Here is an 18,621-nt window from a genome sequence, read left to right as displayed (position 1 = left end):
CATGCCTGATCTTGTTAAAAAAATTAAACTCTCATGCTTGCAGTTATGGCTCTAGCTGACTCATAAGCAGCTTCAGTAATTTATCTGCTGCCGCGATTTTACACGTACATGGCCCACATTTGTCTGCATGGATACGCCCTGTTGCGTCATACCCACCCCCTCAAAGCCATAACCGATACTATGGCCATCTGGTGATAGTTAGGGACATGAAATGGTGTATAGAAATCCATTTAAACATTTACAATAATCTACAAAGCTTAAGTGCTGTACAACTTTGAAGACTTTTTTGAAGGTTATTTTTCATTTTTGATCAAAATCTCTTTTTTGATGTTTTGTTGCCTCAGTACAATATTGAATTTCCCATATGAGCATTTGCTATATATTTGTAACCACTCATACACTGCTAGTAGATCGAGATTGAATTGGGGAAAAATGGAAAATACTAGAATAATTGGAAAATCATTTCCATGTAAACTCCGCCATCCTGAGTGCAACATTCCTGCTCTCGAATTTTAACACTGTCTTTACTGTCTTGCTCACAGTTTACGCACACACACACACACACACACACACACACACACACACACACACAGAGGCAACTGATCTAAGCCACAAACCCACAAAGCTTGTGTATGTGTGGTCAAATGATCTGCTTTATGACGTCCTAATCACCACTTCACTGAGGAGTGCCTGGTTTTATAAGGGCCTTCATTAGCACATAGTGAGTGTGTGCATGTGAGAAGGAGAACAACCCTGTAACATAACAATGCACCTTGCAGTCAGGTTAGCAAACACAGCTGGGTTGGGAGAGTAGTAAGCACATTAATGAGTCATAAATCTCCTAGTTGTAAAATGTCACAGCAAAAATCGGAGGCAGGACGCTGTCTGCTCTTTATTTTGATGAGTTCAGGATTCTTTCTGTCTGTCACATGCTTTTTTTTGTCATTCTAACGAGTAGCTGTTGCTTTTTCTTATTTGAGTCCTACTTGTTGGAGATCTTTATTAATACATGTGTAGGTTGTAATGAACCAGGTTGGAAAGAGGGGGTGAGCGAGAGAGAGAGAGAGAGAGAGAAGGGAGCATAGGCGAATGGGAGAATTGGAGAGAGACAGATAGATTCTGGTCATTGTCCTGCTTGAGGAGGTTCTCACTGTTAAAGTAGAGAGGGGAGGAGAAGGGAAGGAGAGCTTATTGAATAGCTGAATTGTTTTCTTGCTGAATTGTTGAACAGCTGAATTGCTGATCTCTAATGATGCAGGAAGGACTTCATCCTGTGTGGTAAACTATATAATAGTCTTCGTCTGTTCTCTTTTTCTGCAGCTGCAGTTTGGGCACTCGGCCTCAAGGAGCGCTGCATTCATTTTTATTTTTTTTAATGCACACCTTTACAAGCACATCTGCTTTGGAACCAGCTTCCTTCCCACAAGACATGAGTGTATCTTATCATTTTGAAGAATTTTTTAAATGGTCAAATTTGTATCATTGAAATATGAGTTGTATCCAAAATCACTTTAAAACTAGTCATTAAAGTTTTGTTAAGTCAGTATTGTTGGCATAATAAGCCTCGAATCTTCAGTGCAAAGTTAGAAAAGACACATTTTGACACAAAATATATAAATAAGCATTCTTTTTAACCCCCAATTCTGTGATTTGGATTCCTGATTATAATCATGATCATGAAAGACTATAATTTATATCAGGAGTGCAACTCAAGATAAATATGAGTAATAGCATTGCATTTACAGAGCCTACAACCATTTTTTTTTGCCACATATTCAAATGTACATGGACCTTTTTGCTAACTCAGCATCATGTGGTTCAGAGTAAATATTTGGGAAATTTAGTCAATGCTGAATTTTCTGTGCTCTAGTTTCTAGTTCTGTCTGTGAGAAAACACCTTTGTACCACCAGGATGCTTTAGTTACCCAGCATACCCTGGGGTAGGCTGGGAAGGAAGTCAGTGTGATGCTGTGTATGTGTGATCGGGGCACAGGGGTGGTTGGATACAGGTGGCACATTCCTGAAGTGCTTGAGCGGCAGGATCAGTAACCAGAGGCTTGGGGCCAACCTCTTTCCTATAACACACTTTCACTCGCACACACACACACACACACACACACACACACACACACACACACACACACACACACAGGGAACTCTAGTAATTGTGTTAGACAGAAGGGGCTTGGCTTCAATTGACCCCCATTTAGCACTGCTTTTCACTGGGGACAAAAGATGGAGCCATGTGGGTCCTAATGCTGGACCTTCTCTCTCTCACACTCTCTTCTCCCTCTGTCTCTCTCCACTTTACACTCTGTCCCTGAATCCCACTCTTAAAGTGGTAAAAACAGTAAGAGACTGTCGAGAGGTAGAGCCAGCCATAAAACTGGGTGGTCTTAACACAAGTTTGTAAATAATTTTTTTTTTCCCTTTCATAAAACTATTTCACAATAGAATCCATTAAATCCTTCTTCGGATTTACTGCCAGACCTGTATGTTCTTTCTGTATATTATTTGAAGATGGAAGGAGATTAAAATATATAGAACGGATGTGTAAAGGAGAGTTGAGTGTGCGCACCTGTGCGTTGTGTTTTGACCGCAGCCAAGCAGCTGAAGTATATGCTGGGATTGGAGCAGGACCCCGGGGTTTGGCTGGTAGTGAATCAGGAGGCATGGTGACAGCACCACTGCTGTTCTCCAGTATATTTACACTTTCTCGTAATTAAACATAATAGAATGTAAATTTAATTCTTGCAAAAAATGGTCCGGCCCGACGGTCATTCCAAGTCGGGGATTGATGGGGGCCAGCGTTGAGGTTAATTACTGACGTGATCTACTGTCCTCGTGACACAACTCGAGCTTGTTTTAATTGGAGTTTACCGGCTGCTCTTACTGGCTGCTCTCATTAAAAGCATGATTTGAGAGGACGGACTGGCTCGCTGTTTAGCAGGCAACGCTTGGTGCCCCCTGTGTGCGTCAGAAAGAAGTGCAGGAGGCGGCACATTACATGAATCAATGTTTTCTGCCTTTGTCCTCATTGCTTTATGGGCTGAGCAGCATGAAATTAAAGGTGGGGCCTTGTACAATCCCTGATCCAAATGAGGCCTGTAAACTGCTTGTTAGTGACAAATGCAGTAATAAAGATTACATTTTTCATTGTTTGAAGAGCTTTACAACGCACTCCTGATGCCAAAGTCAACTCAATCACTGTTGAAACGAATGTTTCTGTGTGTGCTTGTTTTGCTTACCCTGTGTTTTATTTGTAGATGTGCATATCAGAAAAAAAGGTGTTTGTTGTTTGTGCAGGTGAATGTTTGTTAGTGTGTTTGTGTCCATATGCATCTGTTTACAGCGCTCTTGGAAGGCTGTGCAGCGTCTGGTGCGCTGTTGTCTAAGGGGCCATAGCTGTGTTTACCGCTGAAATCTTCCTCAGACAATAAGGCTCCATTTCACGCTGCGTTTGTGCACATGGCCTGCCATAAATCAAAAGGCAGGCAGTGAAATTAAGTGTACACTACATTAGTCAGGCTAATTAATTTTGGGACGCATCCATCCATTAGTCACTCGGCGTGCTCTCATTGGCCCTTTGTTCGACGAGTCTCTCAAGCAGAGTTAGAGACTCTCATCTGCATCTGATAAACCAGCTCACACACACACATGCACATACAAAGCATATATTTACTTCAGATGGATGATCTGAAAACAGTACTTTATTTTGTTAAACCACAAATGAGTTTCTGCTATTAATGTGCTTTTTAAAACGAGATCATATTTTAGAAGGAGTGTAGTTATTTTTCTGCTCAGTTGCTCTATAACTCAATTAATAATGCTAGATTGTTTATTTTATGACGATCCATCAATTCACTGTCCCTGTCCGGTCATTATTTAATTACTTTTGTCCATGTACATCTGCTGCGCATGAACTAACATTGTGAGCAAGAGTATAAGAGAGATTATTAAGGATGTAGAGATATAAGAGAGCATAACGTTTGTTTTCCTCGCGTGCGACTTCCTTTCAAATGAAACTACTAGGTGTCTACTTTCTACTTCTAGGTGCAACAGCAGTCAGATCTGAAGCTCACAACACAGATACATGCGTTTAAATGAGCACACTTCTTCGAAGGGCGGGTTGCATGGTTTGATTCAGGCTACCAGTTTGTAAATTAAATATTGCAGGCAGGTGGAAAGAAAATATATGAGATTTTTCAGTAAGTCTCACCGACATTTCTGATTGAGATTATTAATGAACATGAACTTGAATAACTTTTAGAATTCACAGATCATGCTGACATATTTAATGAAACATCAGGTATTAGCTCCACCCACAGATTTCACTCAGAATACAGATATACAGATATTTGGATACACCTATATTATAAAAATGTAGAGTTTAATTTACATATTTATGTCATGATTTCTATCCACATTAATAAACGGACAACAAACAGTATACATGCATTCAGAGTCAACAGGTTTCCTTCTTTCCTCGGAGCGGTAAAATGTGTTAATAGTAATAAGAGGACTGTCTGCGTATAATGATAAGCATTATGATACACTAGCACTCCTGATAAACCCACATGATCTCTCTGATGACCTCGGCTGATACACCAGGAGCGTGAACAAACACTGCTTTTCTCTTTTTCTCCACTTTTTTTTCTTTCCCTCTGTCCCTCCCACTCTATCCCTTTCTCCCTCTCCATCTAATGACACTAAAACAAAGCGAGCCACACATAGAGAAGGAGCGTGTGGCGGCTTTGATCAAGACGTAATTAAAAAGCAGAGAGAATGAAGAACAACCGCTGCCTTCTGTTCCTCTCGGAGATGGTTGAGCTCGCTCCTGGGGCCTGGTCCCATTGTGTCGGGCTTCACTATTGAGGCTGGCACGGGGTGGGTGATTGGGGTGAAGGAGGTGCCTGGCACTGGAAGCCTTTACAGCTTCACACACACACACACACACACACACACACACACACACAGACACCGTGATTCGACTGTATTGGCTGCTAAATAGAGCGACCATAACAACCCACTCATATTGTGGAGTGATTCTCGTTCATTCTTCAGCTTTCATTTAAAGATCAGATAGTGCTTCCAGTAACTGATCATCCCTTTTGGTGGCGTATCTGTTACACCATGTCATTGCATATCATTTTTAATTTTTAGCTTTATTGTTTTCATCAATTTTTTTTTTCTTTCCCTAACTCTTGACTGACCTGCTTGTTGTATATCTCACTTTAGTGCTTCCATACTGGCTGAATGTTCTTTAGGTAGACATTCTTCAGCTTGGAAAGAGCTTTTTGAGAAACAAAGCAAGGAGAGAACAATTCTGTTTTGTCTAAGAAGAAGAGAACACTATCACTCTCACAAAATAGTGTCTACATTTACTATGGATTGGGAAGTCAGGGTGGTCTGAGATGGCTGCCCACTTAAACTAATAAAGCTCTTTAATATCAGCTGTCTCATATGAACCAGCAATGTCTTGAAATATACATTTTGCAAAACGTGTGTGTGTGTGTGTGTGTGTGTGTGTGTGTGTAGGAGCCATATTTATTATTTATTCACTTAAAACATTTACAGTGAGTGTTGGCAAACATCTGTAAGCATTAATTTATTGATTAATATAAAAGTTTTTTTTTTTTCTTGCAACAAAGAATGGAATTCATATACATATTTAAAGGCAAAAATAAATCATATTTATTTCAGAATGTAAAGATATTAATTGGTATGATTTATGATTTATTTATATTTATCTACTCCTCTCAAAATTTAGAGCAATTACATTGTTAAAATGTAGATTAAAGATTATTGTAAAACAGGATTTCTAGTTTTTCAGTTTTAATTATATAATTTTACGTTATGTTGAATGTTATGTCTTTTAGGTTACTGAATTTCAGATCAAATCGGCTCAATTGAGCTGACTGGTAATTTTTTCACTGTAAATATTTGTTACGGTCTAGAAAATTCACTTTTATACCACTGACAATGCCCATGCTAATGCCAGTAGTCACAGATTTATTTAGTATTTATTACTTTTTGTTGCTTCTGACTTTTGTGATGGCGGTTAAAGAAATTATTTATGAAAGCATTCCAGGCATGTTAAACATTTATGTTGCTCTTTTGCTTTATTTCCTCTGTTGCTAAATGTTCCGAAGGCTGAATTTTACATCTGCATAACATTATCTGGAGAAGACAAATGTGCTTTTCATTGAGGAGAAATTATTAAGTGTTAGATGCACTCGAGTGAATATGAAACAAATAGGTGGAAAAATGAATAAATTGCTTTTGTTCACTGTAGTTTGCACAAAAAAGCCCATTGGGGTTGGAAGCATTCTGCATCTGGATATGCATTCACTTCACTTCCTGTCAAACAGCTTATTGTTTAGCAGCACCAATCTGTCTTTTTCAGTAGCACACGTCCAGCATGCTCTCTTTTTTAAATAGTGGTTGAAAACTGAATGAAGTAAGGAGTATTTTTAATTCAGTCGCTCTCTCTCTCTCGTGCTCTCTCTCTCGCCCTCTCTGTGTCTGTCTGGTAGAAGGAGGGGTGGACAGATTATCAGGTTCGGTACACTTATTCAATGCCACTTACACCTCCATCACATTGAACTGTATTGGTGCAGATCCATAAAGCCAGCAGTGGCACTTATAATCTTTACACATGTCTGGCAGACTAAGCGCTGGCTTTTCTCCCATTCACGAGCTTCCCACAAACCACCCCGTCATATTTAACAGGTCCCATTAAGTGCCACATTGACAATTCATGGCCTCTTGTGTAAAGTCTCTTCTGATTTATCGGTAATGGTCATATTGCCAGGCCTTTAAGGAGGAGCTGGAGCTTTGTCTTACAGAAGGCGGGACAGAAAGCAAGGTTCCACTGCACTCTTCACTGTTTTCTTGCACAAGAAGCCTGAAGGACACGATTGAGCTGGAACTGCAGGAGAAAAGGACAACCAGGGCAGGCTATGACAGAGAGAGAGAGAACGATTCAGGGAATCAGGCAAGGGATGGCCTTAGCTTCTCGCGCCTCAGCGCTTCTCCTCTCCACTCTGTCTTTTGTTCCTGATTTCATGCTATCAGAAGGGCAGCATGTTCTCCTGCACCGGCCTGTCAGTTCCATAAAGAAGCCACAGTAGGGTCACATCAAGAGGGATGGGCATGAAAAATTGGTTAAAAAAACGAATCACAAAGCCCACCCACATGATGGGGTCTACCACTTTACTATGCACCAATCCCAGACTATACTCACTCTCTCTCTCTCTCTCTCTCTCTCTCTCTCTCTCTCTGTGTCCTTCCACCCCCTCTTCCTCACTTGGATCACCACCCGGCAGTATTGGAGCGGATCATTTAAATGAAATGGTGCAAACAAATTAAAGGGTGTTGCTGGGAATGAATCATTGGCTATTGTGTGTTGGACAGCATTGTGCGCTGTCCTTTCAGACTGTACTCTTATTGAGACACAGATTGCCACCATCATGGCTATCTGAGTGTAAGAGGACACATGGATCATTGTCCAGATAAACAAAAGAGTTAAACTTAACGAGGTTTGCAGGAGCATTAACCTTTTCAGCCATGCTCTCATGGGTGATAATCATCATCGTGAATAATCTCCAATGATAACGCATACTACCATAATGCTGAAGACACGAGACCCCAGACGTTATAGTCAAAACATGTCTCCCTCATTGTGATGTCTTGGGAATCAAAGAATCAGCATTTTTTTGGTTTGCTGCCTTGTGGAAGTGTCTCTGCTGAAGGTGTTCTGCTGTACAAAAAAAAAAAATCTGCATACTAAGATACATATTATACTCGTACCCCAAAGCTGAATGCTGTACTACCCTGAGGTGGATTTTTTTTTTTTTTTTGGATATCCCTGAGGATTATATTTGTTTTACACAACAGCGGTTTAAAAAGGAAAATTTAATATTTAATTCTTACCTACTGTATACAGTTAAGAAAAAAAAAAAAAGTTTCCAGTGGTTGAAAACTTACTCACCACTGGGTATTAAACATAGACATGCCAACTCCCAAAAGTGTCTTCATATAATAACCTCAGCATGTCAATTGTAAATTTAACATTTTACAATGAGCACATAAAATTAAAATCTGCTAATATCCTAGCTGCTTTTGCAGAAATGTAACACCTTGTGGCCAATTAAAGAATTAAGATTTTCAAGAATTTGAGTCTAATGGAATAATAATTCTTTTTTTTTTTCCTGAATTTGACTTAACAATTTGACTGCTTGTAGAAAAGAAAAAGATGTCTTAGAGACATTGATCGTCTACAGTATATCGATTAGCGCAGTAATGAACTCGAGCTTAGCTGCTCATTAGGACAAAACCACTAATTGTTAATCGTTGTTCCATACACACTTAACGATCCACCAAACTGCTCTCAGCCTAAATGATAATGGATTTTAAAGACAGTTTGACTGCTGGGAAAAAAACTTGCGTTTATTTGTACCTTGCTTGTGTGTGTGTGTGTGTGTGTGTGTGTGTGTGTGTGTGTGTGTGTGTGTGTGTGTGTGTTTTGATTTTTTTTTAAGTATTTATTATGAATGTATTGTCTTCATATTCCCTTATTGAAAATATCTTTCTGCTAAATGACTCCTGAATGAAGTGACAGAGTGAAGTAATTTATCATTAAACAGACCTCAGAAGACTGAACTCTTTGTATTCCTAAAGGAGAGCCTCTCATACATGTACAACAGGAGTGTTGCACTCAGCAATGAAACAATGTGGTGCGATTTGTATTCTGATGCCAACTTTAGGGTTATGGATAAACAATAACAATGGTTATGTCGACATCTTTCGTAGGCTTCATTGGCAAGGCTGTCAGGCTTGTACGTGTAATACTGTTCTATGCATTTCTAATTTTCAAGTCTGATCAAGTATTATCAGCACTGTAGCTCTGACAGAGTTTTTAGCCTGTCAAGTAATGCATGTGCATAACTGTATAGCAGATAAGTAATACTAGTCATAAACAGTTTTAAAATTAAAACAATAGGACAACAATTTGTAGCAATTGTACCTTAAATTTAAATCACCAAAATATTTTGAATAACGGGTGGAGAGACATATACATATATATATATATATATATATATATATATATATATATACATACAGTGAGGATAATAAGTATTTGAACACCCTGCTATTTTGCAAGTTCTCCCACTTAGAAATCATGGAGGGGTCTGAAATTCTCATCGTAGGTGCATGTCCACTGTGAGAGACATAATCTAAAAAAAATCCAGAAATCACAATGTATAATTTTTTAAACTATTTATTTGTATGATACAGCTGCAAATAAGTATTTGAACACCTGAGAAAGTCAATGTTAATATTTGGTACAGTAGCCTTTGTTTGCAATTACAGAGGTCAAACGTTTCCTGTAGTTTTTCACCAGGTTTGCACACAATGCAGGAGGGAATTTTTCCCACTCCTCCACACAGATCTTCTCTAGATCAGTCAGGTTTCTAGCCTGTCGCTAAGAAACACGGAGTTTAAGCTCCCTCCAAAGATTCTTTATTGGGTTTAGGTCTGGAGACTGGCTAGGCCATGCCAGAACCTTGATATGCTTCTTACAGAGCCACTTCTTGGTTATCCTGGGTGTGTGCTTCGGGTCATTGTCATGTTGGAAGACCCAGCCTCGACCCATCTTCAATGCTCTAACTGAGGGAAGGAGGTTGTTCCCCAAAATCTCGCAATACGTGGCCCCGGTCATCCTCTCCTGAATACAGTGCAGTCGCCCTGTCCCATGTGCAGAAAAACACCCTCAAAGCATGATGCTACCACCCCCATGCTTCACAGTAGGGATGGTGTTCTTGGGATGGTACTCATCATTCTTCTTCCTCCAAACACGTTTAGTGAAATTATGACCCAAAAGTTCTATTTTGGTCTCATCTGACCACATAACTTTCTCCCATGACTCCTCTGGATCATCCAGAGTCATTGGTCATTGGCAAACTTAAGACGTGCCTGGACATGTGCTGGTTTAAGCAGGGGAACCTTCCGAGCCATGCATGACTTCAAACCATGACGTCTTAGTGTATTACCAACAGTAACCTTGGAAACGGTGGTCCCAGCTCTTTTCAGGTCATTGACCAGCTCCTCCCGTGTAGTTCTGGGCTGATTTCTCACCTTCGTTAGGATCATTGAGACCCCACGAGGTGAGATCTTGCATGGAGCCCCAGTCTGAGGGATATATACATACATACATATATATATATATATATATATATATATATATATATATATATATATATATATATATATATATACATACATACATATATACATACAGTGAGGAAAATAAGTATTTGAACACCCTGCTATTTTGCAAGTTCTCCCACTTAGAAATCATGGAGGGGTCTGAAATTGTCATCGTAGGTGCATGTCCACTGTGAGAGACATAATCTAAAAAAAAATATATATCTTTGTTTCTTTGATAATTAAACAAGTTTATTGACCTCATCCTTAATTGAAAAATTAGCTAAGGCATACGTTTGACTAAAGCCAAGCTCACCCTTTTAGGGAAGTCATGACATTCTGCTTATAAGAAGACCATTGAAATGTATTCTATAATTATTATAAATAATAGGAAAATCTTTTAAAGCACATTTGAAATGTAAAAATAGGATGGTAGATAAGTTAGCACTGATGCAAGGATCAAGTGTAAACCTGCACTGAAACATTTACGAAGAACAACAGTCAGGCGTGCCATTTTATTTCTATTTTTTATTGCTTATTTATTTGTTTATTGTTACTTTCTGCTTTGAGACTGAGATTTTGTCTTTTTTTAACCAGGATGAGTTGGGTTTTCAGTTGTGCTGTGTTTGCTGCCAGTGTCTCTGAAAAGCACATTCCAGTGACGTGTTGATTGTTTGACTTAATGTTTTGTTCAGTATTATTCTTTTGAACTTTTTTTGCAGACTGGCAGCAGATTATATTTGACTGTAAATGAACTGGCACTTGTTAATGATCCCTTCAGCTCACTGTTAGGAAAGAGTCGTACCGTGAGTTATATCGGAACCCATTTGTTTTTTTTTTGCCTTCTGGTTAACTGCAAATCAGCTTGGTTTTACTGATGCAGAGAGACTTAAACAGTTTGTGGACATCTGTGGTGACTGGTGTGGGAGCTGTGGATTGAAGCAGCAGCAGTGGAGGGGAGATGAGATAAGGAGGGCCTCTTCATGTTTAAGCTTCTATTAGCTCTCTTTGTACATGTGGCACAAATGTGTCAAAAGCCTGGAGTGAAACAATGCCTGCTCATTCTCTACTTAATACAGCGAAGAGAACATACACCACCCCTTAGTGCTTTACTTCACACACCACTGACACATACTCAGGCACAATGAAGCATCTGGTGGCTTTTTGCTCTCAAGAAGTCTTTTCTTTTTAGCTTTTGTGTGTTTGTGAGCAGCATGTATGCTCTTACAGCAAATCTACTTTTACTCCGTTAGAAACACTACTGATGGAAATGTAGTAGGTAATAAAATTTTAATAAAATTTCTTCCTGCCAAGCTGACCATTTTTTGTCCTATATGTCTTGATGAGATGCTTGCTCATCACATTAGGGGTGTGTGTGTATGTGTGTGTGTGGAGCCCCCCAGTAGCAGGAGGTCAAAGAGGTCAAAGTGATGAATTTTTATGGGGCTGTTCCTTGTGTTTCAGGCCTGTCCCATTCTCCTCGCGCTGCACTGCCTCTCAAAGACACCCAAACTGGCCAATTTGTCCTGCCGGGTCCTAGAGAATGGGTCTGTTTGAGACTTAAATACCAGGGGGAACACACACACACACACACCACCTCACTGGCGTTCCCCACCTACCCCTGTTGTCCTGAGATGATTTGTGGCCTGTCCATTCTATGCTTGCAAGGCCAAACGTGCTTGTCCAGGACCATCAGCTAGCTGAGAGACTCAATGGCATTGTTTTAGAGGGTTTTTCCCAGATGTTCCACCAGCTATGATGAATAGGAAGCATTCCCCTCCACCTCTCACTCCCCTTTATCCTGCTCTCAGTTTTCTACCCACACACCCCCTACATGGCCGCCCTGCATGTTCTGTCCATCTCTCTTTCACTCAAACGGAAAGCTATGTAATTTTGGTAAGAGTGTGGACTAGCTAGAGCTGTCCAAATTAACGCGTTTATACCGCGATAACGGCAATTCATTTTAACAGCATTCATTTTATTAACGTGAGATTAATTGCAGCGCGTTTGTAAAACATTATAAAACACAAAACACACTTTTATTCACGACGTCCTTTTCTTTACCCATATCAAAAGAATTATAAACTATAATAATATATAGGATAATAAATAAATAAAAAAAAGTAATTTTTAGTCACTAATGATTTGTTTTACTGATCTAAAAAATCCGCCATAATGCACGCATCCGGCAATTAAATTTGTCCGTGTGGAAACATAGCAAAAGTTTGGCGTCCTGATGATTTGCGTAATTTAACACACCATAATTACTTTAACATTTACAAGTATGTTTTGTCTTTATGCTTTATGTTGAGTTTGGTTTCACTAATAATAAACATTCATTTGCATAAAGGATCCATATTTGTCCATGTTGATTTGAGTATTAAAACCTCTAGTAAAACTATTAGAGAAGTATTCATTTAAGTTGCGATTAATCTTGAGTTAACTCATGACAATCGTGTGATTAATTGCGATTAAATATTTGTATTCGATTGACAGCCCTAAGTTGGACACGTGTTTTGTCAGGTTTAGCAGTAGTATAAGAAGCTACAAGAGCCTTAATATCATGGCCCATAAGCATATGATTACATGTATTCTGGAAAAATCTGACAAATAACCTTTTATAATTATAGGCAAGCTTTGCAGCCATGTAAAAATATACCTTTAGGATCACGGGTACAGCTAATTTGAACTGTAAAGCCACTGAAATATGGTATATTTTATACAGATGTAAATAAAATCCTGCAATAGTAGAAAGTAAGCTAAAATATGCAACTCTTGTTTTTGTAGGCTATGATCATTATGGACAAGTCTACCTTTTTGTAGGAGTTACAGGTGACAAAATACAAATTATGTCTGTGTTTTAGCAGGATTTTGTTGATATTTCACTTAGTGCTAATTTCATAAAATCTGCATTTGCTGCTTTAGTGGATAACAGAAATACAAATTGTACTGGAAATATATATATTTAAATGCCTTGGAACACTGATCTTCACAGGCTTATTACAGCTTATTACTGTTCATATTACTTAACATATAGAGGAAGTATATCTCGGATGCTGCTGAACTTCCAGTTTCCTCCAATGATAATAATAAACTGCATGATTAAGGCTGTGAGAGTTCTACACAAAAACCATTGGCAGGTTTTCTTAAAGCGATAACATAAGTGGGTTCTTTAAGGAAAACTGAGGACTGGATAAAACAGATGTACAGACAGATTGACCCTTAGCTTACACCACCTTGGCAATCATTAGCTTCATTAACTTGGAGTGACTTTCAAACTGCCTGATTGTCCTGGAAGCCATATTATATGATTAGCTAATCGAGGACTGTAATTTAGATTTTTATATTATAGCATGTATATCAGAGATATAATAATGACACAGGTGTGTCAGAGAAGTATGTGAGGGTGGTGCAGGACATGTATGAGGACAGTGTGACAGCAGTGAAGTGTGCAGTAGGAACGACAGACTGGTTCAAGGTGGAGGTTGGGACTGCATCAAGGATCATCTCTGAGCCGTTTCCTGTTTGCAGTGGTGATGGACAGGTTGACAGACGAGGTCAGACAGGAGTCTCCATGGACTATGATGTTTGCAGATTATATTATTTGTGGTGAGAGTAGGAAGCAGGTTGAGAAGACCATGGAGAGGTGGAGGTATGCACTGGAGAGAAGAGGAATGAAAGTCATTAGAAGTAAGACACAGTACATGTGTGTGAATGAGAGAGAGGTCAGTGGTGTGGTGTAGTTGCAGGTAGAAGAGGTGGAGAAGGTGGAGGAGTTCAGGTACCTGGGGTCAACAGTGCAAAGTAATAGAGAGAGTGTTAGAGAAGTGAAGAAAAGAGTGCAGGCAGGGTGGAGTGGGTGGAGAAGAGTGACAGGAGTGATTTGTGATAAAGGGTATCTGCAAAAGTGAAAGGGAAAGTTTATTGGACTGTGGCAATGTTGTATGTTTTAGAGACAGTGGCATTGAGTAAAAGACAGGAGGTGGAGCTGAAGGTAGCAGAGCTGAAGATGTTGTGGTTTTCACTAGGAGTGATGAGGATGGACAGGATTAGAAATGAGTTTATTAGAGGGACAGGGCATGTAGGACGTTCTGGAGACAGGGTGAGGGAGGCGAGATTGAGATGGTTTGGACATGTGCAGAGGAGGGAAATGGGGTATATCTGTAGGAGAATGCTGAGGATGGAGCGACCAGGAAGGAGGAAAAGAAGCAGGCCAAAGAGGAAGTTTATGTATGTGGTGAAGGAAGACATGCAGGTAGTTGGTTTAAAAGAGGCCGATGTAGAGGACAGGGGGGTATGGAGACAGATGATCTGCTGTGGCGACCCCTGATGGGAGAAGCCAAAAGTAGAAGAAGAAAAGACTTTTTCAATCAAATCTAAACTAGTATTATAGTTTTTAGATATCATTTCAGATACAGTGACAAAGTTCTGTTTTCAAAGTGCAAGTTGTGTATTTATTTGTAAATCTTTGCATTCGACACAAATTTAGTAATGAACTTTTGTTTAGTTCTAATAACTAATCTATTTAAATAACTATCTGTGCCCACAATATGGAGGCCATACACTGCATTTAGCTGACCTCTGAACCTCCAGAGCTTCCTCCTGTAGTCTCTTTCCATCACTCAGAGCAGACATTATTGATTTTCAGCTCATAACTCTCCATGCCATCACTCACTTCCCTGCTATTACGCCAACATAATGAGCCATTGTGATTTTTATGGTGCAGAGTAATTAGATCTCAATTAAAGAGAGAGACAGCAAGAAAGAGAAAGGTGAAGCCTGTTATAGCCACCTTGGCTGCCATTATCTGTTCTGAGATATTTAGTGTCAGTTCAAAGCTACAGAACATATTGAAATACATTTTATACACACATTAACTTTTTAACCTATTAGCCTTACATTAATGAACAATGATCCACCTGAATACTATAAAAATATCTCTGTTTTGTGGTACTAATCGAGCATTTAAAATTGCATTAGTGTGTGTGCGGTTAAATATCTTTATTCTGAAAGTGTTCGTTATTGTTGTAAAGTAGGGTTTTGCCAAGATTGCCATTTTCTGGATAGACCTGGCAGCTCCACTATGTCCATTGGTGGTAGAATATTAACGAAGCATGACTGCCAGCAGGGTCTCTGATTCAAAGTGCCAAACCCAGTGAATTAACAGAATAGCATTGCTCTAACAGCACCATTGAGACCCATCAACCCTTACACGTCTCTGTTTCTCTCCCTCTTTAATTGAGATCTAATTACTCTGCTCCATAAATGTTCACAATGGCTCATCATGTTGGTGTAATGGCAGGTCAGCGAGTGGTGGCACGAGGAGTTATGATCTGGAAATCAATAATGTCCACTCTGAGTGATGGAAGAAGACTACAGGAAGGAGGCTCAAAAGGTTCATAAGTCAACTCAATGTGGTGCATGGCTTCCATCATAGGCCTATACCCAGAGATTACAAGACAACATGGGCATTCCTGTGAGACTAGCAAATTTTTTTTTATTTTACGTACATTACCTAATATAAATTAGAATTTCTTTTTTTATCTGTTTTCCTATAATAAAAGTGTTTTGTGTTTAAAATTGATTTTGTATGCTGCCAATACCTTATTAGTTAACAATGTGATTTATTTACAAAAAATTATATAGAACTTTGCATATATAAAACACATTGGCTTTTCAGCGTAATGTGGATTTCTTACACATTATTCCCACTACTTAAGACCTGTGTTTGTGCTGAGTCTTTGTTGTTGTTGTTGTTTTACCTCAGGCTTATATAGGATGATTATTAATAATATTCAATGTTAAACAGTACTTTGTGTGATTGTGATTGTGTATGTGTGGAAAGTTGTATCAGCTAAATGATTGAACCGAAACCATCTTCAGCCATGTGGCTGCAGTAGCAGAAGGTGTGTGTGTGTGTGTGTGTGTGTGTGTGTTCTGAGAGAGGGATTTATGGTGAGGATGCATTGATTTAGCCTTTCTGTGGAGCCAAAGCATCTGTAACTGAGCACTGCTTTTTTCCCCTAATTGATGAGATTAACACTCTAAAGAGCATCTGACACTAAAGCGCAAAGCTTTGCTCCAGATTGCCCCACACCACACACACTCCACAACTACTATCAGCCAATGCTATTGACTCATTTCTACCCGTTTAAGAGAATCAATATCTGTCGATAAAAGAAGAGCTGTGCACTATAAGATCTAATGAAGAGAGTTTATTGGCCTGTGCGTTTTTCTCCAGAGCAAAGTAGGGACTTTGGACCGAAACCCGTGGGTTTTTTTTTTTAAACATTTAAAATTTTTATATTGCTGAAATATTGCAGTATCGTTAGATAAACTGTGTATATATATATATAAAATATCGGTTCTAAATGTACCTTAAATGAATAATTTTCAAGTTTTCAATACTCAAATTAAAAGGGGCACGGACAAATATGGATGCTTTATGCAAATGTACGTTTATTATTAGTGAAACCAGACTCAACATAGAGCATGGAGACAAAATATTCTTGTAAATGTTTTAAAGTAGTTATGATGTTTTAAATTATGTATATCATCAGGACACCAAACACAACTTTTGCTATGTTTCCACCAGGACTGTTTTAATTGCTGGATATATGCATCATGGCAGATTTTGGTGCTTGATTTGATTTGTTAAACAAATGTTTTGTGATTTAAAAATGATTTTTGGTGGAGTTTAGTCAATTTTATCTGAAGAAAGGACATTGTAAAAAAGATTTATGTTGCGTTGAAGGTTTCAATGTCACCTCTTTTATATTTATTTGTATATATTTTTTATACAAATGGTCAAACTGTGAGTCTCTTTTAGCTGCTTATTTTACTTTATTATTACTTTATTAACTAACTTTACCAATTTTATATATATATATATATATATATATATATATATATATATATATATATATATATATATATATATATATATATTGGTAAAGTTAGTTAATAAAGTAAAATAAGCAGCTAAAAGAGACTTGTGTGCTAACAAACTCACTGATTTTGCTGGACTGAACCAGAGACCCAACCGCAGCCTTCCTTTCTATGCATCTTTCGCTGTATTGTTACCTTACAGTTTGTAATAAATGCCTGTGTGTGATCAACAGTTAGGTAACTGGATTGGGTTAGCAGCTGTCCCCTGGTTTTTAGAGTGTGCAAGAATTTGTTAATATTTATATGATTTATGTCATCAGAGATCCCCAGGCTTTTTTGTCCTGGAAATCATGATACACTTGGTTTTAAATAAGCCTTACATAAAGGTCTTGTTCATGGAATGAGTTCCACAAGGAAAAGAGAATCATATGACAAGTGTTGATTGGGCAAACGTTTTTATGCAATATTGTATATATTGAATATTGATTTTTTTTTTATTATCTGATTTTTGTGTTTAAATTGAGGGATGTATGAATTGATTGTATGTATGCACACATTTTACAAATCTCTTAATTTAATTCCGGTAAGTGGATATAGCACACTGCTCATTTACAGATACTTTGAGTGTAGAGAGAGAGCAAACCAGACAGACTCCACAGACTCCTCTGTCAGTATACACAAACTTACACCTGCTCCTTCAAATACACACAGATGGAGATTCTTTAAATCCATATAAAACTATTTGCCAGTATAATTTTTTTTTCTCATTTTGTTATGCAATATCCTAATCAATTTGCTTACATCATAGGGTAAAACATCTTGTTTCAAAATTGATATAGAATAGAATGTATATTTAGATGTTATCTGTATAAATAGTAGTGTTAGGAGCATGGAGTTAATTGTGAACTCATTGCAACACAGTTGATTATGTTACAATGTGTGTTTGCTTTGATGTATAGTGATTTATTTTATTTTCTTAACGGAGAGGCATCCCATAGCTCACTGTTCATCACTGGGCACTAGAATTAGGATATCAGTCTTGATTCCCACTGAAGGGTTCTTACTTTTCACTCCTTCAGATGAGACAAAATCCCTCTTGGCCCAAGCAGCTGCAGACTGTGACACTTAGTATAATATGTGACCTAAGTGTTATCTCCCATTCATTCTTAACTCAAGATAGAATGTTATAATAGAGAGGTCACAAGATGCATCATTCGGTAAAGTATACAGCAATCTATGCATTAGTGGAAAGTGGTGACTATTTCTAGTGGCTTAGTAGTTTGTTGTAAAATCTGCAGGAGTATTAAGTGAGAGAAAATTGTGAATTATGCATAATCTGTGATTGTATGTACACATCTGTCGATCAACTGTGTAAGTGTTAACAAAAGCATCATCAGCACTTGGCAGATCCTGTCCCCTATGGATTATCAAAATCATGAATGGATTTTGTGCTTCTGTACTTATAAATGGATACTCTTAATTTCAATATGGCTTTTCTGCTCTCTGGCACATTCTAATGGCGAG

General features: G+C 38.4%; 1 protein-coding gene across 3 annotated transcripts in view; it reads left to right on the top strand.

Annotated features, from left to right (window-relative positions):
• LOC124399593 (inositol polyphosphate-5-phosphatase A) overlaps positions 1–18,621 on the top strand; it is a 145,541-nt gene that overhangs the window by 101,787 nt on the left and 25,133 nt on the right. The gene's annotated exons all lie outside the window — the stretch shown is intronic.

The sequence above is a fragment of the Silurus meridionalis genome, chromosome 2, assembly GCF_014805685.1.
Source record: "Silurus meridionalis isolate SWU-2019-XX chromosome 2, ASM1480568v1, whole genome shotgun sequence".
Lineage (NCBI taxonomy): Eukaryota > Metazoa > Chordata > Actinopteri > Siluriformes > Siluridae > Silurus > Silurus meridionalis.
This window is presented reverse-complemented; position numbering and strand designations above follow the sequence as displayed.